We start from the raw sequence: 24,637 nt of genomic DNA on the forward strand, positions 1-24,637 counted from the left end.
GTGACTCCAGAGCAGCCCCCCCTCCTCTGGAGGAATCGACCTTTCCGCTGTCACCCTCCTTGTGGCCCGAAGACACGGTTTTCCTAATAGAGCGTTTCATAGCAGCAAAGTGGTTGTCGATAAACCCTTCAGGTCGAGCAAAGCCTGCGAGTCAAAGGCAATCCGCGCTCCTCATTGAGCACTGAATGGCTTGTTTCAAACTCTGGTGCCAGGCTGGCTCGGAGGAGATCACTATTACTGCTATTAGGTCTTCCTGAGCTTCCTATCATACATCTTATTAGCAGTTTGTGTAAGCACCTGCTCGTGGATCTGCCTTCATCACTGCCCTGTTGACTCTAATCTTATAAACCTGTACAAAGTGAATGAATTAACGGGTGTGAACCCTGCTGGGGCCCTGACCCTTGGAAGTGGGCAGGCCCTGGCCCGATGTACTATGTAACAATCACATTATAATCTTGTGATATTACTCAAAACGACTTTAGATAAATGAATGATAAAGCAGGGTGATGCTGTCTTCATCACAGAGCTGATATGGTAGCTAATCAGTGTCCAAGCATGTATCATTACATAAATTATGAACCCACGCTGGATGGAAATTCCCCCAGGGTGTCAGCTGATGTCAGGCCACGGCCTGAATCCTGAATTCTGAACACACCAGCCCTTTTACTCTTCTAATTTCTTGATATTAGTCACAGACATCTTTCGAGGCCTGGGGAATATGCTTTAATCTGCTCACTCACTGTCTTCCTGGAAAACAATCAACACTTTCTTTTTTAAAGACTTTCCTTCCCTTGTCTTCTCTGTTCGCTTACAGAGAAGATGTTTTCTCATGCCTTAAACTGGTATGTGATGAGGAAATGGATGATCAGTGCAGAGGGGAGCAGAGGTGCCAAAATACCAAGTTCAGGACTATCTAAGCCCAAAGCCAAGAGCCAGGTCATTGGTGCCAATGGTGGCTTATTGGTCACAGTCTTACTGAATGCAGAGGCATGGAAGAGTTCCCCAGAAGATAGGCTGGATGGTGGTTGATGGGTGGGTGGATGGATGGCCAGCTGACTGGCTAGATAAATGAATGACTTAATGAGGTGTTCAGTCATGGGGCTGTCCCCTGAGATGTTCACACCATGTCAGCTGAGTTTAGAGGTGCCTTCCCAGAGTTGGGATCTGGTCTTGGTTTGAACTATGCTCACCCATTTGGCAGCTCATGCCCTGGGACTAAGGCTCTTTGACTCTCAATTCTTTTACATGCAGAAAGAACAAACTACATTCCTAAACATGGATAGTGAAATTTTCACAAGCTAATGGGCGCTTTGCAAGAGACTTCGACCATCCTTAGCACTTAACATGCTCCATAAAACTGAGAGCTAGTGTTTCCAGTACCATTGCCATTGTCTATGGGGAGGTTGGAACTTTGGGGGCTCAATGACTTGTCTAGAAGTCTTAAGGAAGAGTTGGCTCAGTGTGAGTTGCAGTTCTTGTTTTAAGCTCCTGGTGTAAGATACTTTGAATGTCTTGCTAAGATTCAGGCACAGTGGTGATTTCTTTCTGTTGCATTCTGAGATGGTGGCCTAGAGAATGGTACAGTTCATCTTCAGAGGTCGAATGACCCTGGCACTTAAAGGTCTTTCTGGTATGTGCCTGTGAGAGATGCAGACTGAAAGCCCATGGCATCATGCTTTAGCTAGTCCCCCAATGTCACCCATGTTTGGCATTTCCTCACCTTTCTGACTGTTGAGATGGGGGACAGATGATCTTTGAGGTGTCTCTCAGCATACAAACTTTAAATATTTAAACACAGGTTTTATGTTAATGGCCTCTTGGTGCTATGCACATGACTTCCCAAATTAAATGTGTTTCAAAGGATACTCAAAAATAAAATCAAGCTAGCTGTTTGTCAGGAGCCATGAGGCTGTGGGATGATGGAAGGAACAAAGCCAGTGGGGAGCTTGGAAGATTGGAAGGGGACAGAGTGCTGAAGTCACAGGGCAGAGCCCAGTGAGAAGGAAAATAAAATGGGGGACCGTAAAAAGAGTTTGATTGAATTTGAGAAATCAAACCAGATGGGAGAAAAGACTCAACCACATTAAGTTCAAGCGAAAGAGGGGAATGAAGGGAATTTGTCACATCCAAAGACAGTAGTGACACTGGGAAGGAGCCCTAACACTGTAATGCTTTCTCTGCCTCACAGAGGCAAATCCCTCTCACACAGGTGCTGGAAATGGTCCTGGAGAGACCAGCCTGATACTTGCTTGTCAAGGGGCACAGATGATACTTACATGACACATTTTAATGCAGTTTTAGAGGTAGTCTTCCATTGCTTTTTATCATACTAAAAACAAGTTTGGAACATTCACTGGCAAACTGTATGTATTGATTTCCTTCTTTCACCACTGTTCCAAGTCTGGTGTTCAGATTGTTGCCACCCAATTGACTTTGATTTTAAAAGTCTTTGTGAATATGCAAGTCTCTATGCATGGTCTGAAATATGCACCTAGCCCGATTAATTTACCAAATGTATTTTGGGGATGACTTGCTAAATTACTCAAATATTGGGTTTTGGAGCTCTGGAGATTTATTAGTACCCAAGAAGTAAGATTATAAAAACCATAAAGGATTGCTATTGAGAAAGATGATCATTTTAAGCACAGTCAGAGGAGGAAATTAGATTCTGCAGTTTCCATACCATCAATGAGGGTTTAACAAGGTCTAACCATTTGCTGAAGCACTGGGCAACCTTCAAACAGTAAAGTGCCAAAGAGTCTCATGCCTGGGCTTACGTGGTCTAAGAGACCTTGTGTGCTTAATTATGCTGACAAAAGGAATCCGTGAAGAAGTCGACCCACATTCAGGTTAAGAACTAGGGTGACAAATTAGCATTTGTATTCTATAAACATGCTGTATCCTTGTGCCGCGGTTTGTACAAATCCAATATGCTGGGCCACATGGTGCGGTGTGTGGGATCATAACTGCACTGTTCAGATGTCGCTGTGGGGTCCGGCTGCGGCTCATGCCTTGGCCACAGTGCCTGACTCTAGAGGGACTTCCCTGAGCAGCCCCCCACCACAGGAACAGTTGGTTTCTGTTTATTTTCAGGCTGTGGCTAAGCACAGATAATTGTATTCCCCAAAGATATTTTTTCCTCAGATTTTGATAAAGTCAAAACAGAAATTAAACTGGAATTCTGTAGCTGATGGCATTTATAGTAGTTTTTGCTAACATAAATGTTATGATATTTTTAAAATGAAGAAAATTGGCCTTTCTCCCAGAAAGGCAATGCTGGGAGGAATTGGCGGATCTGTTGAAATATATATATATATATATACATATATAATAAAAGCAAGTGAGATGGCCATTTCCCTTCTCCTTCTGCTCTCTATTCCTAACGTGCACACACACACACACACACACACACACACACACACACACGCATGCTTGAACACATGCATGCACTTGTACACATGCACGCACCCACATACACTCATTTATAAAACACATGTACTACTTATAGTATACACTACACTACATATCACACACCACATATCACATTCATACACATAACAGACATCACATCACACATATGACCCATTTTACTGTGGATGCTCAAAAAAATCTCCTCTCTCTTTCTGTCTCTGTTTCTTTCTCTGTCTCCCTCTCTCTCTCTGTGAGTGTGTGTGTGTGTATCTGTCAGTCTGTCTGTCTCTCACTCTCTATAGCTCTCTCTCTCACCCTAAAGTTCAATTTAACTGAATTTCTTGAATCGTTGTCAAAGGCAATGTTAGCATCTGAAAATGTGGAGCAGAAACGTCTCCTGGTGATCACTGAGACCTCAGTTGCTGATTTATTTCCTAAATGTGTTAAACTGTGTGCAGCATGCCTATGAGTGTATATGCACATGTGTGTATACTTGAGGACACGGTTATGCTTGTTGATGGTGTCTTTTTAGCAACCTCCAGACTGATTTTTTTTTCCTGGAACTCGATGCTGTATATTCACACAGCCCTAACTCCCCCGGGAATTCAGACTGAGGAGACAAGCAACTTGTGTCATTCTGATGTGCTTGAAACTCGCCGAGAATAGAGCTGACTTGTTCTCACCATGCACACGTGTAACTGTGTGTGCTGATGGATAAGCTAATTAGCTTGACAGTGGCAATTGTCTCCCTATGTACACTCACATCACCATGTGTACTGGAGGCACAGGTGATGTTTACTTGTGGATTGCACACTGAAAACCTAGAAGATGAAGAAAACGAAGTTTTGGCAACTGTTTAATTTAAAAACATTTAAATTAAATTATTCGTTTGCATTTATGAAGACCAAGAAGATCATATGCATTAATTCATCAATCCCAAGACTATCCTGGGGCACTGACCAGGCTCCCTGGCAGGGCTGGGAGGAAACCAGAGTGAACCTGCTTTCTGGGAACTAGCTATCTGGCATGGACACCCGTTGAAAAGATACATATCAGTGGGGCAATGGGAAAGGTGCGGTAGGATTATATAGAAGCTTCCTGAAGGAAGTGGCCTTCAGCTCTGGGCTGAAAGGAGGTGACACACCCATCTTGGGAACCAGATGGAGGAAGGCAAGATCCACACCATCAAACAGGCCAAAGAGAACAAGTGCAGGGAGGGCCAAGGGCCATGGCAGTAGGCTGCACAAGGCCTGTGGGACAATTCATGTTCTGTGAACACTTGGGCAAAGACTTGCAGAGTGTACCACGTTTAGGAGACCCCATGTGCAGAGTTGGAAGTTGCTCTTCAGCTCCCCTTCTAGAGATCTTAGAGCCCAGCATTCTGTCCCACCACCTTCTTCCATTGCTGGGTAGAGGGGCTGAGCTTGGCACATGGCAGGTTTCTCCCTCTCCTCCTCCCCACCCCACTCTTTCTCTTCTTCGCCTACCCTCTCACTCTATGGTACACCTGAGCAAGGGTCATAGTGTTGGGCATGTGCATTCTTTCCTTCCTGGCGTATGCCTTAGGAGACAGGACTAGGCTAAAGGATGTGGAAGTGAGCCATGACAAGGCTTCATACAGCAAATATCCTTCTCTATTGACCATGTGCTGGATGGCAGCCTGAGATGGGGTGAGAATCAGGAAGACCAAGGTAGGGGACTAGGGCTAACCATTCAGAGGAGGGTACAAACCCTGGACCTCTTCTCCCTAGTTGTGAAACCTTGGGCAAATTCATTTTGAGAGGCTTGTTTCCCCCCTAACACACACAGAATATATCATAACAATGCTCTCTATCTCATAAAATAATCCTCACTATTAAAGGTAACAGAATGAGTACAGTATCAAATACAAGCATGTAAGTGACATGTGTAATTTAATAGTAGCCTGACTTTATTATTTAAGTTAGAAAATATAGAATAAGCATGTTCAACAGTAAAAACATATACATGCTCTTTCACACAGAGATAGACAGAGCAAAATAAGCATACCAATAGAAAATGAAAAATGAAAACACATCTCACAATTATTTTAACAATAGCAGTGTCTTAACGCACATTAGGCAATGAAGGATGGTGTAGTCATGGGAGCATTTCCTATTTGTGTCCCCTCTGGATGATAATGAAATGTGTATGCTCCTATGGAGATGGACCACAATTTCAATAATATATTGCAAATACACAGTAAAATACAGTTAGAACTTTGGTTCCCAACCCTGGGTGGGTTACACCGCCCCATGGAACCTACAGGAAACTCTGGGGGCAAACAAAATTCAGGAGGGGAATGCCCGGTTTCCATTGAATAATTGTCGCTGTCTCTAACCTGTTTTCTTCCTGCGACTTCCATTATGCTGATTGCCATAAACAGGCATTACGAGTGAGTACAACGTGGGGAATAGAGTCTGGGGAAAACCACGTTTGAATATTTGTTTCTGCGTTTACATGCTCCACTGATGAATGAAATGGTAAATATTTAAAGCCCGAAACTCTTTTCATTCCCTCTTCAAAGACCCACTCTGAGCCTCTCTGGTCGACGGGCATTGCAGCTCCCCGAGTCATTAATCACTCTTTGTTTGGGCCAGGCTTTATTGTTTGGAATTGTCCAACTCCTGCTCTGGATGGGAGAACACCAAGGCACGGGCTTCTTTGTTTCTTGCCTTAGTCCTGTGGACGTACCTGGAGGCCCCGGGTTTGCAGCAAGAGAAGCTCCTGGTGACTGTTGTGCACGATTTAGAAGTTACCTATGCTTTTCAAAACACAAAAGGCCAAATGTAAACAGATCACCTGCAATTAGGCAGCTTGACAGGCACCTCCTTGTGACTTCTGAGAGATTGCCAAACGAATAGTCACCTCTTAGGTGCCCCTCTCAATTAATTTTAAAACTGATATCAGAATCGAACAAGGAATGTTTTATAAGTGACCAGTTATTTTTGAAGATTTATTTATGTACTGAACAGTGGCAGGGAATCAATCTGATTGCGCCATGTGGAGAAATAAAAGAATTATCAGAAACACTTGATTTTTTTTGCAATTTAATTCCACAACTTATGATGATAGAGTTAACCGTGGATCCTCAGAGACCCTAAGTAAGAATCCATCATTAGAAGGTATTTAGAAGCATATTGGAAAGCCTTGATAATGTATGGTTTTGTGGCTATGCTAATGTGATTTAGGAATAAAAATATAATAACTTTCACCCCAAAATCACATAACGTAAAATATCTTATGTCAGGGAGTGATTTGTGGGGCACATTCTGCACACGCATATGGGTTTGGACAGTTCTTTATATGATATGAACATTTTTATTTTGTTTACCAGCATACAGATACTAAACAGGGTTTATTTGAAGCACACACTCCAGGTTTACACTATTATATTGATGTGTATACATCTTCTGGTAACAACAACAACAAATGCTCCTCTACTATATCTACACTAGTGACAAATCTGCCAGGAAGTGACTAGTTGATACGCCTTTTTATTACCGAAGCTGCCTTGTTTTCTCTACTCAGAATAAAGAAAATCGCAGGATCCTTACAATAATAGCTGGCAGCAGGTAGTTACCGGGAAACGCATGTCCCTGGCTCTTCACTTTGTAGCATCCATCCGATGGCAGATTAGAGGCAGGAATCTGCAGGTCGGTGACAAATACACGGGTAATAGCATTCAGCTTGCCTAACTGTAAAAGTGAATTCACTGGTGCTCTTTGTTTGATTGTCGACCTGACATGTCAGATGAGAAGGGCCCCTTGGATAACCTGCCAAAACAACAGCACAAATAAACGCCAGACACCGCGGCTGCTTGATGTCGAATTACAAACATCGGGCCCATCATGGATTCAAATGGAGCGGCTATGTAAAAGCCCAGTGGCACCCGTGGGGTGGGGCTAGTGGGAACAGAGTGCCTCTGGGTACCAGGCTGCTCTGTTTTCCTTGGGTGAGATGGGAGCCCGGGTTCTGCAAACACTACGGCAATATTTAGCATTCATTGGTTTTCTTATAAAATTTGTCTGATCGTCTGACGTGACAGGCTCGGATGCTGGAGTGACTGCTTCTCAAATTGCCTCCTGTAGCACTGCTTGATTCCAGCGAGCGGCGGTTCTGGGCAGGAAAACTGTCCGAAGCTTGCATCCTGCCGCGTCTCTTTCTTCTTTATGTATTCCCTTTTCGTTGAGACCGAGCCCTAACTTATAAGATAGGAACTGTGGGAAAGGGGTGATATTTATCTCCTGCGTTGTTTTTAGGTCCAAAGACAGACTTACGAGGGTACTCGTTACACTTCCGCCTTGTGATAAAAATCTCTACAACCAGTGACAAGCTTCCCTGGCCGGAGTTCATTTCATCTAACAGACTGTGCAGACCGCACCTCCCCACCCTTCACCCCCCCAAAAATTCCACTCAAACACATTATTTCTTTAAATAGTGAAAAGTAGTCTTTTTGAAATTTTGTGCCAACCTGTATGTAGTTTTGAGCACTCACTTCAGAATGGGTAAGCTAATTAAATTTATTTTTTACTTTTCATTGCTTTGCACAGATGTGCGGGCATGAAAACTGCAATGAAAATGGGTTGAGCAGACTTGTCCTTGAACCAGTACATTTGTGCACCTGTGGTGGCATCCCTCAGGTAGGAGGCTGGGCTACTGCACTGTGCTGACAGATAATGAGCCAGCATTTTGTACTGTCCGCATGCCTGTATCCTACCAGCTATAATGTGCTCCAAATAACCTACGCACCAAATGTGAGTGGTGCCTTCGACTAAGCAGTCTAAATGACATTTAACACGAAGCTCAACTGACCAGGAGCACACTCAAATAAAGACTCCCCATAGCTATTTTGCCCCCTGGGCTGTAGTGTTGAAAACATACTCTACCTTTAAAATATATCTTCTCTATTCTTAGCCCCTAATTTAAATCCCCCCACCATGAAGTTTTAAATGGCTAGAGGTAACTGTGTGCATCTGAATTCTTTAAAAGTGCAGCAAGAGGCTGTAGATTTCTGGGTCAGCAATCATCCCAGGCTACGTGCCTGGGATAGTGATTTTTTTTCCAAAAGAACACAGGTGAGGGGGTACATGTCAAACATCTATAAAAATGCCACAATTTTCTTAATACAAGTACTGAAATGCCAGGGAATTTCTGTGTGAATGGAGGATTCTCTTGGCGTCCCAGTGATAACCTTGTTTAGTGAACACACAGTCAGAGAACTATGTTTAGGTCTTTGCAAGGAGGTTATGAAAGCTGATTTTTCCATTGCCAATATTGGTGAGTAAATCACCTTGCTTTGCATCATCTGAGCCAATCACAGGATGATGTATTCACCTCCCCTCTGCACAGGAAATAGATAGCAACAATTAAGTTTATTATAACTGTAGTTATTAGAAACATAGTAAATGGTAAGCATGGTGGTGGTGGAGGGATGCTTAACTGATCCGAGCAGCCCAGGAGCTGGAAGAGCAGGTGCTGGTGTCCTGCTTTTAAATTACATTTCAGCAAGTGAACATAACAAATCCTCCTGTGTTACACATTTCGCTGGTAGCGACTTATACTGGCATTATCCCGTTCGACCTCATTCCTGCTAATCACCCTCCTACTTTTAATAGCTGCCACAGTAGGTGAAACAGCTTACTGCAGTATTTCTTGCTGAAAGAATGCCTGTCAGGCTATTGATGACAAATTAAAATTAATAAAGAAGATCGGTGTTGAATTTGAGGGAACGGAGGAACCATGGCACGCACGTGACGCCCATGGCCTCTGGGGCGCTCTGTGGAGAATAATGTTTTTGGTGTGCGTGTATTGTCTTGAAAGGAAAGCTAAAACTGCCAAATCTCTGCCTGGAAGACTTCCTGAAATAGGAGCTGTATTCTTTTAGCCCTCATCACATGTAATTTATCCCTCAGAGAGGCATTTCCCATTCTGCACACCTTAGCTCTTGCTGTAATAATAGCGTGTTTCCAAGGTTCTACAATTTTATTTACCTCGGTGAGAACCTTTGCAAGAACAATCACATACACATCAGAGTCCAGGAAACACAGTGGTGTAAGTTCAAGTTGAGCACGGCAGCGTTGTCTGCGATCTGTCTGCCTCTGCTGCAAGAGGGCTCAGCCGCCTCCTTAAAGAACCAGCGTTGCTGTTTGTTGAAAGAACATTTTGTGTTTGGGGGTCATTCTTCTTTCTTTCAGAAAACATCTGAAATCTCAATGTGTTGATCTGTTCCATGTTGCCAAAAGGAGGGAAAACAGTATTTCAGAAGACTGGATACACAGTAAATAAATATGTTCCCATAGCTTACATATATCTCATGTCTACTTATAAATAGCATGCTCATTTAAGAAAAAAGGGAAGTTGCTGGGAGAGTGGGAGCTAGTGGAAGGTGCTCGCCATCTGGGAAGGCTGCTTGTAGATACTAAGAGCTGCAGACACAGACGGCAAGGAGCCTCACTGCAGCCGCCAAGACAGTTGTTAGTGTCCCCAAGTCATACATTTACATTCTTTGTGTGTGTGTGTGTGTGTCTGTACACACGTGCCACAGACAACTCTCAGGAGTTGGTTCTTATAGGATGGGGGCTGTAAATAGACTGTTAGGCTTGGTGACAAGTGCTCTTACCCCTTGAGCCATCTTACTGGCGTGGATAACAGAATTTTGATTGTATCCAAAAGGTTTCAGTAGAGGACTGAGCTGTCTTTTCCCTAAAGAGGTAGGAACCTAGGCTGGCTCAGGGTGCATGTTGTGAGCTGGTCACTATGTGAGTGTCAATGATATGCCTCCCTGGAAAAATGAAGTCAAAGCAAACTAAGGTTGTCAGATTCCTGGAAATGTAGAAGAGCCCCGCAATCATCATCACAGCATCTAAGAACAGAAATGAGCCATAATCTGCCCCCAGGCGGTCAGGAGCCAAGGCCTAGATCCTCTTTAGATCCTCTTGTCCAGGCCTATCTAACCTCTTGCAGGGACCAGATTTCTCCATGTGTCCACCTTTGAAGTTGCAAGCTCCAGGTACCTGCATAGGCATGCAGTGTGAGTGACCCTGGCTCACAGCATGAGTTTCTGAGAGCTCCTGTGAGCTGAACTTTATTTCTTTTCTAAGAGCCTTTTTTTGTATTCCCGACTCCCTGCTTTCTACCATAGTCTCTTGGCCTTTCACCAGATGCTGAGGCCGGTGTAACCTGGCTGTGCAACTCTGATTGTCGTCTGCATACATCCACTGGCTGTGGGTTGCTACAGAGGACACACTGGCTCACCTTCAGTGGGCAATGTGAATTTTGGTACATGCACAGTCATGGACTAGAGTTACTTTGAGAGGGGGTAATTACACGAAATCTGGCCATTCTGGAAAGAAATTGAGTGCACTACATGGACTTGACAACCATAGTCTCACACGAGAGTTTGAAAGTTTTGTATCATTTCTGTGGAAGTTTGTGCAGGGGACTAATTAGAGACTTGATATTGCAAATTACAATCCAAGACAAGCTAAGAATCATTTGCTTTTTGTTTTCTCAAATGTCTAATGATGATGCAATATGCTTTAAGCTGTGGCTGTGCACCCCCTTTGAGGGTACTGGGCCATCCATCGAACAGGTGTGCAGATGATGCCACCCATTCATCTCATTCCTGAAGTGTGAACTGTTTTAATGCAGGATTAAGAGCTCGGATGCCTTGAATAATTGAGAGGAGGGCCTTTGCGAGTCACAGGGCTGACATATACTAGTCAAATTGCTCTGTCTCTGAGTTGTAAAATAAAAATAGAGAAAATGAGAAATTAATTCAATTAAACATTTTCCCACCCACATTTTACCTTTCCTTACTGCTCTGGGGAATAATTTATGAAATGTATATTGCCAGAAGAGTTATTTTTTTGCCATTATTTTTAACTTAATGAGTATATCTTACATATCCGAGGGAAAGAACAAAGGTTAAATTTTACATTAACGGCACATTGCTACATGGCATGCAAATACCTCTATGCAAATATAAAGTCCCTGGAAGATAAATGTGTTATATTTTTAACCAGTTAACTATGACGGTGAAGTATCGTGTAGGGTACTCAGTGGCTTCGTTTTTATATCTTTCTTGTAAATAATGCATAAAGTATGCAGATGGTGTCAAAATATGATTAAGCTATTAGCTTTATAGTTTCCATAGTTAAGAATGTGTTCAACGTGGAGCGCCTAATAACTCATTTCTAAAGTCGGTGACCATTATGAAATATCTCTTGTTCGAGTGAACGTTATCATGTGACATAATGATTTTGCTTAAAACCAAGTTAAATGAGGAGTAAAATTAAACAATATTGCATGAATTGTGTTTGACTAATTTTGTGTCACATTATATTAGCCAAGCTTTCAGAATTCATGTTAATGACAAATAGTGTAGGCCCCCAACATACTTTATATGTCTACACAACCACCCTGAGTCATTAGCTCTTTAGAGGTTCACTTTGTTGGCAGTTTTTGTAGCCACTGGCTTTTCCTGATTATTTTTGCCTGTACAAACAGACACAATTTGAGAATAAATTTTGCACACAGAGTGGGGGACTCAATTTCAATAACAAGGACATATTTTATCTAGTTTTTAAATTTTAAAAAAGAATCAGTCATTTGAAGACTTGAGATTGTTAGTGAGACATCATTAAATCAGACACCAAAATGCTTTTGAGAGAGAGAGACAGAGACAGATACAGACAGACAGGCAGACAGACACACACACACACACACACACACACAAAGAGAGAGAGAGAGAGAGAGAAAGAGAGAGAGAGAGATTCTGGTCTCAGAAGGACTTTCTTGTCACGTGATTTTTAGGTTTAACTAAAGCCTGGTCAGAGGACAAAATGCTTATCCACTTTGCAAGCCTGTGATCTCCTCCAAGGATAACAACATCTTTAAGCAGTTATTGTCAGGTTGCCCTCTTAGCTTTGTGATGTTGGAGGTGGTCTGGTGCTGATATTGGTAAATTTGCTGTGATTTGGCCTGAAGGCTTCCTGATTCTACCTGCCAAGCAAGGGGGTAGGGGAGGAATGATGTCAGCTCAGCTCAGCTCTGCCCTTGAAGGAGCAGGACTGATTCCAGGAGCAGTGGAGAGGAGCTTGCTTGCGTAATGTTTACATGCACTGCCTGGAAGGAGAACTTGACCTTTATACAGAGCAGTGGCGACCTCCATGTAGTCATAACTACGATCTTTGCTGTTCATATAAAGGGATTTAAAGTGTGGGGAAACACCATGTATGGAGTAATAAAACTGATCAAGTATGAAACAAACATCATGTAGGTGTCGAGGCTATTTCCCCAAATGCTTGCAGGCCTTTACAACAATCAGGCTGGAATGATGGAAGGCAGGCTATTTGTAGGGAGTGTGGACTGCAGATTCAAACACCAGCTGTGTGTTCTGTGAGGGCTCACATGCCTAGTCTCTAATGATGGGGAGCATATCAGGCATAGTAGCAGGAGAGGGCATTGCTATTCCCTGTGTCTTGCCGGTTCCTCAACCCACCAGAAAGCTCTGAACCGGAAGAGTTCTACTGTGGCTTGGGAGATTTCACTTGCAGCTTGTCTGAAGCATTAAGTTCAGATGTGTTTTTCTTGCTGACCTAGGTGCATTGTCTTTGGTTAACTGAGGGACAAGAGGACAATTGGATACTGGTGTTAGGAAGTAGTTGGTGAGAGTGCTATACTTTGCCTAGGCAGTGGAGGTGTCCCGTCGGGCATAGGTGTGTCCTGTGACCTGCAAGATATGTGACTCCATGTGGGTTGAGGACAGCACTGTGTGGTGACTGATTAAGTATTTGAGGAGTTGAAGGCGAAAGCCCCATCCTCCTGGAATCGTTGTGACAACTGTATCTCCTGCTCAGGATTCAGTGATCTGTGTGCGGCTTGAAGACAACAGCACGGGCACCTACATGCATGGAGCATGTGCATTTGTTTGTGATGGCCAGCCTCTGTCACATACTGACTGACTAGACTTGGAATTACCTTGGAACACACCTCTGAACGTGTCTAAGTGTGTTTCCAGAGAGGTTTCACTGAGGAAGAAAGACTCAATATGGGCATCATCATCCCAGGGGCTGGGGCTAGGGACCAACTGAAAAGGAGAAAGGGGGCCACATTCATCTGTTTTTGTTTCCTGACTGGATGAACAGAGCCAGACGCCTCAAACGCGTGCCCCATGCCCTGATGGACTGCCTCTTCAAACTGTGAGACACAATAAGGCCTTCCTTCTTTACAGTGTGGTCTTGCCAGGTGCTGTGTCGCAGCAATGAGGAGTGCACTGCTGCACTGTTGCACATAGGAGTATCTGGGAGGAAGAGTTGCTACCTTTGTTTGAGCTGTCTGTGATTTCCGTCTGCTTCATGGGTACCCAAGTTTTGCATAATGTGTTTAACCAGCCCTCAGTTTTAACTTTGTTTGATCTTTACAGAGTTTATTTCTAAAAATTGAGATCAACAACAGAAAAAAGAGTTCATTAGCTAAGCACTTACATAGACAGTAACCTTTGTTAACAGGAAAGAAAATAAAGTTTAAAATCATATGCATGTTATATATGTGAATGGATGATTAGGACATATAAGAAAGCTTGACATTGAAGATTTCTTCTATTTGTTGCTCCAACATGTAATGGATACTTTAAAAACTCTTGTGAAAATATGAAGGTTATATATTGCATAGTGTGTACACTTATGATTTATATATAAGGAACTCTGATAGAGATAGGATAGCTTTTCCTCTTGGTGTGAATGTATTCATACTTCTTTCTTTTAGAGGTCTGCCTTTATTTTTTTGGTTGTGAGCATAGCCTTTAAAGGCTGAGCCATCTCCCCAGCCCAGAGTCTGCCTTTATTATCTTCTTAGCCAGCCCTGAAATGTTGGCAAGTCTTTATCCCATGTTGGGTTGGGTTTTTACTCAGTGGTAGAACACTTGCCCAGGTATGTGCAATGCTGTGGGTTTGACCCCAGAACTGCAGCAAACAAATGTTACGAATTGTTTATAAAGCCTGGTGAAGGTAATGAGTTCAGATTCTTCTGGCATGTAGGTATAGAGAGATCACAATTGCTCTAATTGTGACCCCTGTGGGTGGCTCTGTCCATGCGACAGACCCCAGGACTTGTGAATAAAGTACAGCCTTTCACTGCAGCCCAGTCAGGCATATGCACTGGTGTGGGTACCACAGTCACAGTAACCCTTCCTTCTTTAAGCTGCTTCTCATCAGGTACGTTGTTATAGCAACAAGGAAAGTCATTCCTGCATTGTTACATATAGAAACATCTAGAAGGGAGCAGTGGGTGGCATGTATTCAAATCTTGGTGAGATGACCTTGGGAAAAATATTTAACTTTTTAGGCCCTAGAGGTCTTCCCTAGAAAGGAAAGCAGTTTAGAATAAGCTGTGTGTTCCTACCAGAAGGCCTGGAGAAGTCTGGCTAATCCCCCATCCTAAGATTTCTAATCCTGGTCTACTGAGAAGCCATGTGTCTATTTTGTGCCCAAAGAACACTTCCAACTATGGCCACTGAATGTCACCATAAGACAGAGCCCTGGGAACCGAATCTGGGGTCTATCTCAGGTGACTAAATTTCTCAGGTTCCCCATTGTTACTGCCTCCCCCCGCAGCAATAGCTAGATGCGCTTGACACAGGAGCTTCCCAGCCTTCTTTTATTCAAGAGATCATTTTAATTTTAAGGAGTCATGTGTTCGCTGTGAGGCACTGGGCTATATGAAGTCAAGGGTGAGATGCCTCAGACCCTGCAGCCACTCTCTGGGGAGATTGCCCCGAACAGCTCAACACGTCCCTTCCAACACCCCCAAACGCCGATGAGGCTCACACAGCTATCCATCTGCATTCCTAAGTGCTTTTGCTTGCCTGCCATTTCCTCTACTCTCTTTGCAGCACACTGCTCTCACAAAGCTCACAGCTATGGGACTGTTCCGCTGTACGGGATCTAGAGGAGCTACGACTTTCCACCAGTGCAGACAACGCTGAAACCAATCCACCTGAGCCCACCTGAGTGTGTTTACTCTCCTGTGAGAGTTTGTGTCACCCGATATGGGTTGATAGCAGGAGAGGGTAAAGCCTCAGCACTTCTGTGGATGGGACAGGACAGCCTCCAACATAGCGGCTACTCGGACCAGCAGGGACCGAAAATTCTAGATCTCTGAACATAGCATTGACCACCAGATTTGATTGATCTTCAACTCCCTGCCAATACGATGTACACATGGGGATGTAGCTCGCGGCTCTGCCAACCTCTTTCTGATATGTGGGGCCCTGAGATGACGGTGCTTGTCTGTTTTTCACTCGGATCTGAGGTCTCCTTGGTTTCGTGGTGTCGGCTATCACATCACTGTTCTGCTCTCCTCACAGTTCTGACCTCGCTATAGGGGTTCCATGTCATCCCTGCTCTTGTACCTTTGCATCACACTCCTGTGCAATCAGGACCGTTCGTGCATTTTCCTGGCCCTGCTTGTAATAACGGCACCCAGTAAATGTCATAGTTTGCTCTTCTGATGCTGAGATAAACATCACAACCTGGGGGAGGAAAAGTTTATTTCAGCTCTCAGGTTACAGTCCTTCATCGAAGGAAATCAGGGCAGGGGCTCAAGGCAGGAACCTGGGGACAGGAACTGAAGCAGAGACCATGGAGGAACACTGCTTATTGTCTTGCTTTCCACAGATAGCTCAGACTGCTTTCTTATATATCTCAGGTTCACCTACCCAGTGATGACATTGTCAACAATTGGTATAGGAGGAGGGCCCACCCTCCTATGCCAATCAGCAACCAAGAAAATGTCCCATAGCATGCCCTTAGGCCAATCTGACAGAGACTGTTCCTCAGTTGACATCCCCTCTTCCTAGGTATGTGTAGCTTTGTGTCAAATTGACAAAACTATGAAAATATATATTTGTTAAAGGATTACTCAAACAGATGCAGAAATACCAGGACACAGATGAAGCAAGACTTTCAGCTTTCAACTGCCCTGACAATATGGTTCCACATGCCTTAAAACATAACAAAAAAGATTTAATATTTCCTTTTCCTCTTATAGAACTAGAACATACCAGTCCTCACTTAGAAATTACAAGGTGTTGACATTTATAAATAACCCACACAAACAAAAACTATGATTTAATGGACTGACTTTTTGTCTACGAAAAGACAAAATTGTCTATTCTATGCTAATAAAGTTAATTTTAAAGGGAAATGTGCTGTTTACTAAAACGGTACATATTGGACTAGAAAGATGGCTCAGAGATTAGGAGCTGCTGCTCTTGCAAAAGACTGGAGTTTAGTTTCCAGAACCTACATGGCAGCTCATATGGTCTGTCACTATAGTTCCAGGAATCCAGTGCCCTCTTCTGGTTTCCAGGCACATTGCATATGCATGGTGCACATACATACGTGCTTGCAAACATTCATACATGCAAACACACAATTTAAAATGTAAGAAAAAGACTGAAGATGCTTCATATAGCTTCCTGTCCTGTGTGGAGGGGAGAGCACAAGGGAGCTCTCTCCAGGCAGCCTGGGAGTCTTGTGTCTGCTCTTCTGCAGGATCTCCTGGATTTGAGATAAACTCAAAGGATTTGAATAAGACCTTAACTTTAGGAAGCTGGATAAGTGTGTAAGAAACGGCAGTAACTGTGATACCTCTTGACTCAGCAATTCAAACTAAAACCCAGTCAGACTAATGCTTGCACTATAGAATGCACTGTAAAGAGTCACATTCAGGATCAGAGGGTTGGGGACCACAGAGATGGCTCAGAGTATAAACCACTTGCTGCACAAGTGTGAGGACCTGAGTTTGGTTTCCCCAGAACCCACGGGAAGACAGATGTGAACCGTATCTGTAATGGCAGTACCCCTACAGCGATATGGGAGGTAGAGACAGGAGAAGTTCCGGGAGAGCTAGCCTGAATTATAAGCAACAAACATCAAATAGACCTTATCACAAACAAAGTGGAGGGTAAAGCCAAGACAGGCAACCAAAGTTGTCCCCTGGCCTCCAAAGGCTTGCCTTGGCATATGTTTACACACACCTACATTCCCCATAAAATGAGAAAAAAATAGATAACAGGTTTATTAAAGTATGATATATGCCCCATGGAATTTATGCACTCAAATTAAACATGTGTATATTAATGTGTATGAGTATAATATACATTATTACTATATGATATAGTATATACTCATGTGCATATATTAACATAAAACATACACATGCAGTGTAAAAGACAAGTTACCAAATATTATGCAGCATATGACTCACTTATCTAAAGCCTGTACTAGTTTGTATCAACGCATATTAAGTTTCAATATGCAGACTGTCATATAAAAAATGTCAATTATAGTTACTTGCTAGCATTTTTTTCTTATCTAGATCTTATAGCCTTTCTATTAGGACAGTCTGTTAACTGTAAAATAACAAGACCGAAATGCTGTGTTCACCTGACCATTATCAGCAAATGACTCCATGTGTTGGCATCTGTGGGGGCTGAACTGAAGAGCTGGAGAAAGGTCAAGGGCCATCTGCTCTCCAGGGTGGATCACATGGAAAGGACTGGAAGCATCCCTCTCCTTAGCCTTTCACTTTTTAGCTGGTGTGGTGTCTTATCTTCTTCCTTTGCCTTGCACTGAGTGTCTCAGCAGAACACCTCTGCAGCCTCTCTGCAAATGCCTTCATCTGCCCTGAACTCTGCTCCTCTTGAGGGTCCAGCGAAACCCTGCCCCTTGCCCTAGCTGCCACACCCCGATTCTCTATTGCTTCACCCTGCTCTGTCCTCTTGGCCTCAGTGGGTAAAGATGGATTCAGGACAAGGGAGGCAGGAAAGGCTCACAGGGAAAGAGACTGGAGCTGGGATTGAGCTGTGATGTGTGTCCCCGGAGCTGGGGCACAACATGTTGGGTCCAGAAACAACTGATACTAACAAAGAGTCTCAGGATGCACTTTAACCCTGCTGTATAGTCACTTCCCAAAGAGCAAAGATGCCATTGTCTCATTTGTCACTGTGTTCAAAGGCTCATCCTTCAGAGCCACCTTGAGCAATGTCAGCGACACAGGCCTGCTTCAGTGTCGCCCTGGTCAGCCCTCCTTGCAACAGACACACATATGAAGCTACCATGACAGTCATAATGACAGCGTCTTCACAAAAACTGAAGCTTCATATGTCAACGTTGTAGCCAGTGTCTCGAGAAGTGTCTCATGTAGCCTTGTCTGTCTTTGAACTCTCTATAGATCTGTGAATGGCCTGAAACTCTTGATTCTTCTGCCTCCACCTCCTCAATGCTGGTATTATTGGTGAATGTCTGAATTTCAATTTAAAAATCTCCCTTTACTTCTTCCCTCCCTCCCTCCTTTTCCTTCCTTCTCTCCTCCCTTCCAACCTCTTTCCATCTTTCCTTTTCTCCCATCCTTCCTCCTTATGTGTGTGTATACACACACACACACACACACACACATATATGTAGATGATTACACACAGGCTATGGCACATTAGTGAAGATCAGAGGACCATTTGGGTCAGCCCATTCTTTCTTTCCACCATGTGGGTCCCAGAGACTGAACTCAGATCATCTTGACTTGGTGGCAAATGTCTTTACCTACTGAGACATCTCTTTGGCTCCTGCATTTCAGTCTTGCAATTTGAATGTTGCAGAAAAGCACCAAGAGGTCCAAGATCCCCAGGTTCCAGTAGCTGGCAGCAACCCTGGTGCCTGAGGGCATTTGCATGGCATTGTGTAACCATGAAGTCTTTTCTGACCTAGACTTTCCCCCCTACACACTCTGCACAGTATCTGCTATTGCAAGTGATAGGTTGTTCTTACAGTCTGCTCACACCATGAACTAGAGAGAGCAAACACTTTGCCTTGCTTTACATTGCTATTGTTTTGCAGTTAGAATATAGAAAGACACATGGTACAGAGGTTTTGAAAGTCTTCTCTGGGCATCCTCGTTGTTCCCATGTCCCTTTTAAGGGTCTATGAGATCTAGTCTTTTTTCTTCATATCAGGTCAAAGCTATTAAAAAAAACAACTAAGACTTCTTTCTCCCCTTACTCCTCTCTCTGTTATGAGTCTATGGTGGAATTTCCTATAGTCCATACAGTGTGATGTCACAGGAAATTAAGTGTCAAAGCTGACATAAGGGCCTGCCTATCTCTCTGGGATATTTGCCACATTAACATGTTGATTGTGATTACATATTTAGAAGGAACTAATGTGGAAGCAATCTTTAAATTATCAGTAAATATTAGTAGGCATAACCACTTGGAAGAATGCTCTCTGCAGTTCTGGAAGATTTTGAAGACTATGAAGCAATACCATGAAGCTGCAGAGTTTTGAGAGCCGCTGGTCTGGGTAGTGCTGAAAATGCTCGTTAAACAGAGAAGTCTGTAGTTCAGGGAGACTAGAAGGGCAAAGAAAGTGTGAACTGGAGCAGTCAGGGAGCACGTGCGTTGCAGAAGAGGGCACGCAGCATACACACTGCAGGATGGCAGCAGGGGGAGGGCTGGGGCACGCAGCATACACACTGCAGGATGGCAGCAGGGGGAGGGCTGGGGCACGCAGCATACACACTGCAGGATGGCAGCAGGGGGAGGGCTGGGGCACGCAGCATACACACTGCAGGATGGCAGCAGGGGGAGGACTGGGGCACGCAGCATACACACTGCAGGATGGCAGCAGGGGGAGGGCTGGGGCACACAGCATACACACTGCAGGATGGCAGCAGGGGGAGGGCTGGGGCACACAGCATACACACTGCAGGATGGCAGCAGGGGGAGGGCTGGGGCACACAGCATACACACTGCAGGATGGCAGCAGGGGGAGGGCTGGGGCATGTCCTCAGACTCCATGGCAGGAGACTACTGGTGCTTTAGGGAGTCTTCATGTTCACCAGCTAGTGATGGCAAAATTTAACTCCCAATCCCACCAGCAGTGATGGTTACTCCATATTTTCAACAGGATGGGATCTAAAATCACACTGGGGACACACCTTTGACTTTGTCTGTGAGGCTATTTGTGGAGAAGTTTAACTGAGGTGGGATGATTTACTCTGACCTTGAACATGAATGACTCCATCCCAGGGAATCCTAGCCTGAATAAAAATAAAAAAATAAAAAAGTAAAAAAGGAGAAAGCCAATTGGGTGTCAGGATTTATCTCTCTGCTTCCTCACTATACATGTCATATGACCAGCCACCTCATGTTCCCGCCACAATAGAATTATATTCCCTCAAACAAATGCATCAAAACAACTTCTCTTCCTTTTCGTCTGGCAGATATTTTGTCATGGCCATTTAAAAAGGACCCCACACCAGCTGGGCCTCCAGATTCGCCTCCACATCGCTGGTCAGTAGGCATCCTAAGGTTGATGGTCAGCTTAAGCCATGAGACCTCTGGAGACTTTGCCAGTGTGAACCACAGCCACATTGGAGTCTGGCCACATCTAGCTCTGTCAGGACGCAGGCAGTAGGCTGCTGTCCAGGATTAACGCGGGAGCCTTTGAACTGACATCAGGGCTGATGGGCACAGCATTCTGCTAACACAGAAACATTCAGTGTTTACACTGTCTGATAGGGCAGCAGCAGGCCCAGCTTCTGAGTACTGGAATGGCTTGTAGCACAGGTCAGAACCTACATTTTTATAGTGGATTATCAGCTTATTAGCATTAAATTTCAAGTATGTGGGACCAATGGCCTTCCTGTATTAAATGCTGTGGTGGCATGAGTGCAACCAATTTTCAGACTTGCTTCAATAATGTAAGAATATATAAATTTGACATTGGATTCAAGTAATCACTCTTGCGCGTGTGTTTGTACACACGTTCCTGCAGGTGTCTGCCCAGAAATCGCCATGAGGTATCTTCTTCAGTTGTTTTCCCCCTTGTGTTTTGAGACAAGGTCTCTCTGTACCTGGAGAGAGAGCCAGCTCAGTCACAGCAACTCCTGTTTTAACAGTCTGCCTTCAGTGTGTTGGGAATGTGTTCACAAGCCTGACTCTCAGATATATTGTCATACCAAAGCAATTGTGTCCTTCTCTTCCTCCAGCAGGCTGTTGAGACAAACTCCAGTGGTGAGAGGTTTACAAGAAAGGCTGTGGTGTATTCAATGAAATTTTCCTCTTGTTCTCCCATTAATAGTCTATGTCACCTCAAGAAGATGCCTGGTGGACTGAGTCCCTGCCCTGGTATGCTCGATAAGGTGAGTGGGGACTGCCACAACACCCTTTCAAGTTTTTTTTGTTTGTTTGTTTTGATACAATGTGTTCGGTCGGAACCTCTGGCTTGTTCCTACATGGTGCAGATAATACCCACAACTCTCTAAAACCCGCCCACTCAGAGAGCATCCCCAGTTCTGCATTCTTGGCTGCTACTGTAGCTTCCTCCCCTAAAGGTTGTCAGTGGATAAACTCATTATCTGGGGGCAAAAAACAGTTAACATGGCCTTGGGTGGTGGACAGGTAGGCCCTCCTCTCTCAGACACAGGTCAGTGAGCAGCACTGCTTAGCTGTTCTTGGATGACTCTCATTGGGGTCCTGAGAAGGTATGTCATGGGCTTCTGGGAAGCTTTTACCACCCTCTTTCCATATCACTCCTGGAATCTTGGAATGCCAGCCAGTTCCATACCAATTCCAAAGTATGGACCCTGGAACAACAACAACAAAAATTTACTTCTAAAATGCCTTTGTCAATAGCCTCTGGTCACCCTTCCAAGTGAAATGACTGGGGGTCTGCCTGCCCTTTATCTCTAGGTGGGAAAGTGACAGCAACAGCTAGCTGGGCCTGAGAAAAGTGTGCACCCTTTCCTGGGTCCACACCACCACAATATATTCCTGTCCCACTTTGCAAAACCTACGTGATCATGTTACCAGAGGTGGAGAAGATATTGTCCTTCTTCAACATGACTCCAAGACTGACCAGCATAGCCACAAGACTCTTGATGACCTGAGTCCATCTTTACTTGGATTCACACAGCACTGGAGAAGATGTCTACTTGGTGCTGGGTGTGGGATGGGGTAGGTGAGGTGTCAAAGCCTTGAGGGCTCCCGAGACCTTATGTCCCAAGCCCTCATTATTTTACTTGTGTCCCATACTTTTGCCTGATGCTGCCCTGGAGCCCAGTGGATATTTGTGAAATAGTAGCCTCATTATCTATTACATATAGTGTCATATCAGTATAAGTTACATAGCATGAGAAATATGCATAACATTGCTTTTACAAAAACCTGAAAATTTTGAATTTCCAAATACATCTCTCCAAAGAGGTTCCAGGGAGGGCTTGCGGATGTGGGCGAGCTCTACCAGCTTGGATCTGGAACTGTAGTTCATTATTCTTAACAATCCTGAGTATAAGGCACAGCACACAGCACACAGCAAATGCATGCTAGTGTTTGGCCCATTTGGTTGGACTAACACCACATGTCTGACCAGTGTCTAGCAGATGGAATGGCATCAACTGTGGGAGAAAGCTATCAGCTTGAGGCCACTGTGGTGCTGTCAAAGGGAGTGGCTGAGACACTTTGACCAGAGGAGCATGGTGGCCCCACTCTACTAGGGATGTATCAATAGGAAGTATTCATAGAAAATTCATTAATAATCAATGTCATGGCTCAACCTAGTTGGTTCCTGTATAAGTGTGTGTGTGTGTGTGCATGCAGGCAAGTACTCATGGAGGCTAGAAGAGGGAATCAGATTCCCTGGGACTGGAGTTGCAGGTAGTTGTGAGCCACCATGTGGGTGTTGGGAATAAACCTAGGACCTTTTTAAAATATTCAGTCCTCTTAACTGCTGGGCCATCTCTCCACCCCCAAGAATGTTTAAGAAGACAGATCAGGTGACAGTATGGAAACCAGAAAAAGGAGCTGACTGCAGGAAGAGATGCATGGTGTAGGGTTACCAGAGTCAGAACAGAATCAAACAAGATAGTTAAACTCAGCTTCAATTCAATGAGAAATTTTTAAGTGTCACTATGTCCTAAATATTGACATATTAAAATAAGGTTCTGGGATATTACTATAATAAAATGATCCATACTTCAGTTGAGAGTCAGATATAACAGTGTTCTCCCTCTACCCGCCCTCTCTGTCTCTCCTCTCAGTCCCTTTTTTCCCATCTACTCTGGGCTAGGAAGAGTTGGAAAAGAAAGCCAATTCCTTGACCCTGAATAGGTGAAGAGAAGACAAGAGGTGGCAGTCCTGAAGGATCCCAGCTGTCCTAATGAAAATGAGGGTGTGGCACCTGAATGAGGATACTGGGGCCCTGTCCACTCTGAGTGTTCCCAATGTCTATTCCTCCTGAGACACAGATTATTTTTTTTTGTTGGTAGAGGATTTCCTAATACACTCATGTGGAGAGGACTCAGATGTGTTAGGCACACTCCATGCTGGCCTACAACCTGTGTGGCCTAGTAGGGCCATTTACGTCATCACGATGGCAAATTCTAGGGGTGGAAACACCTGCAGAACAGGTGGCAGACTTGCCCCAGATCCAAAGTTGCTGTGAGCTCCACACAGGTTGAGAAACTGAGCCCATTACTCACAGACAGTGGGGGTGCAGCTGCTGGAGTTGTTGTCCCCTCTGCCCAGAGCACCTGTGCATAGGGCTTAATCTGCACCAAAGCCCTGCCAAGCCTGTAGAGGCTGTCTCTGCTTCATTGATTTAGCATGGCGGTTGTTTCCTTTGCCCTTGTTCTAGAGAAAACTGTAGAGCCAATATCGTTAGTCTGAAACCTGAGTTTGGGTTGCCTTTTTGAGGCAGAATACAATTGCCATGTTAAGTCAAAACTGAACCCTTGGTAGAGGGTGTCGCCTGTCAACCTGTTTTAAGGCTGTCCTCAGAGCCAATTTAAATGTCTTTGCAAGTTACATGTGACGAGTCTAGGTTGATTTTGCAGATAGTGGTAGCATCTTTCAGAAGCACCAATGTTAAATTGATGCCGTGTGACGTGGAACAAAACCTGAGGATGTCTTCATGTGAGCTACGGAAACTCAACCCACCGTGGGGACTCGAATCTACCCAAAGCACCAGTGAGCAGACGGCCACTGGGTTTGTATGAGTCTCTCAGGCTCCATAGACAGGGCTGCTCTTTCATTCCGTGAAAGAATGTGTTCCACTGTCTCCTCCCCGGGCATGAATCTAAGACAAATGAACAAAAGTCCCATCCTGTATCTCTCAGTGATGTTCAGGCCCGTGCAAAGCCACCTCTG

At 44.3% G+C, this 24,637-nt stretch overlaps 1 long non-coding RNA gene across 1 annotated transcript; it reads left to right on the plus strand.

Moving 5' to 3' along the window:
- The first annotated feature begins 14,567 nt into the window (after window positions 1-14,567).
- Window positions 14,568-22,614, plus strand: LOC121134542. Its single transcript, XR_005871628.1, has 3 exons — window positions 14,568-14,648; window positions 21,573-21,633; window positions 22,184-22,614. It is a non-coding gene; the product is annotated as an uncharacterized LOC121134542 (long non-coding RNA).
- Window positions 22,615-24,637: the final 2,023 nt, after the last annotated feature.

This window comes from Mesocricetus auratus, unplaced genomic scaffold, assembly GCF_017639785.1.
Source record: "Mesocricetus auratus isolate SY011 unplaced genomic scaffold, BCM_Maur_2.0 Super-Scaffold_4256, whole genome shotgun sequence".
Classification (NCBI taxonomy): Eukaryota; Metazoa; Chordata; class Mammalia; order Rodentia; family Cricetidae; genus Mesocricetus; species Mesocricetus auratus.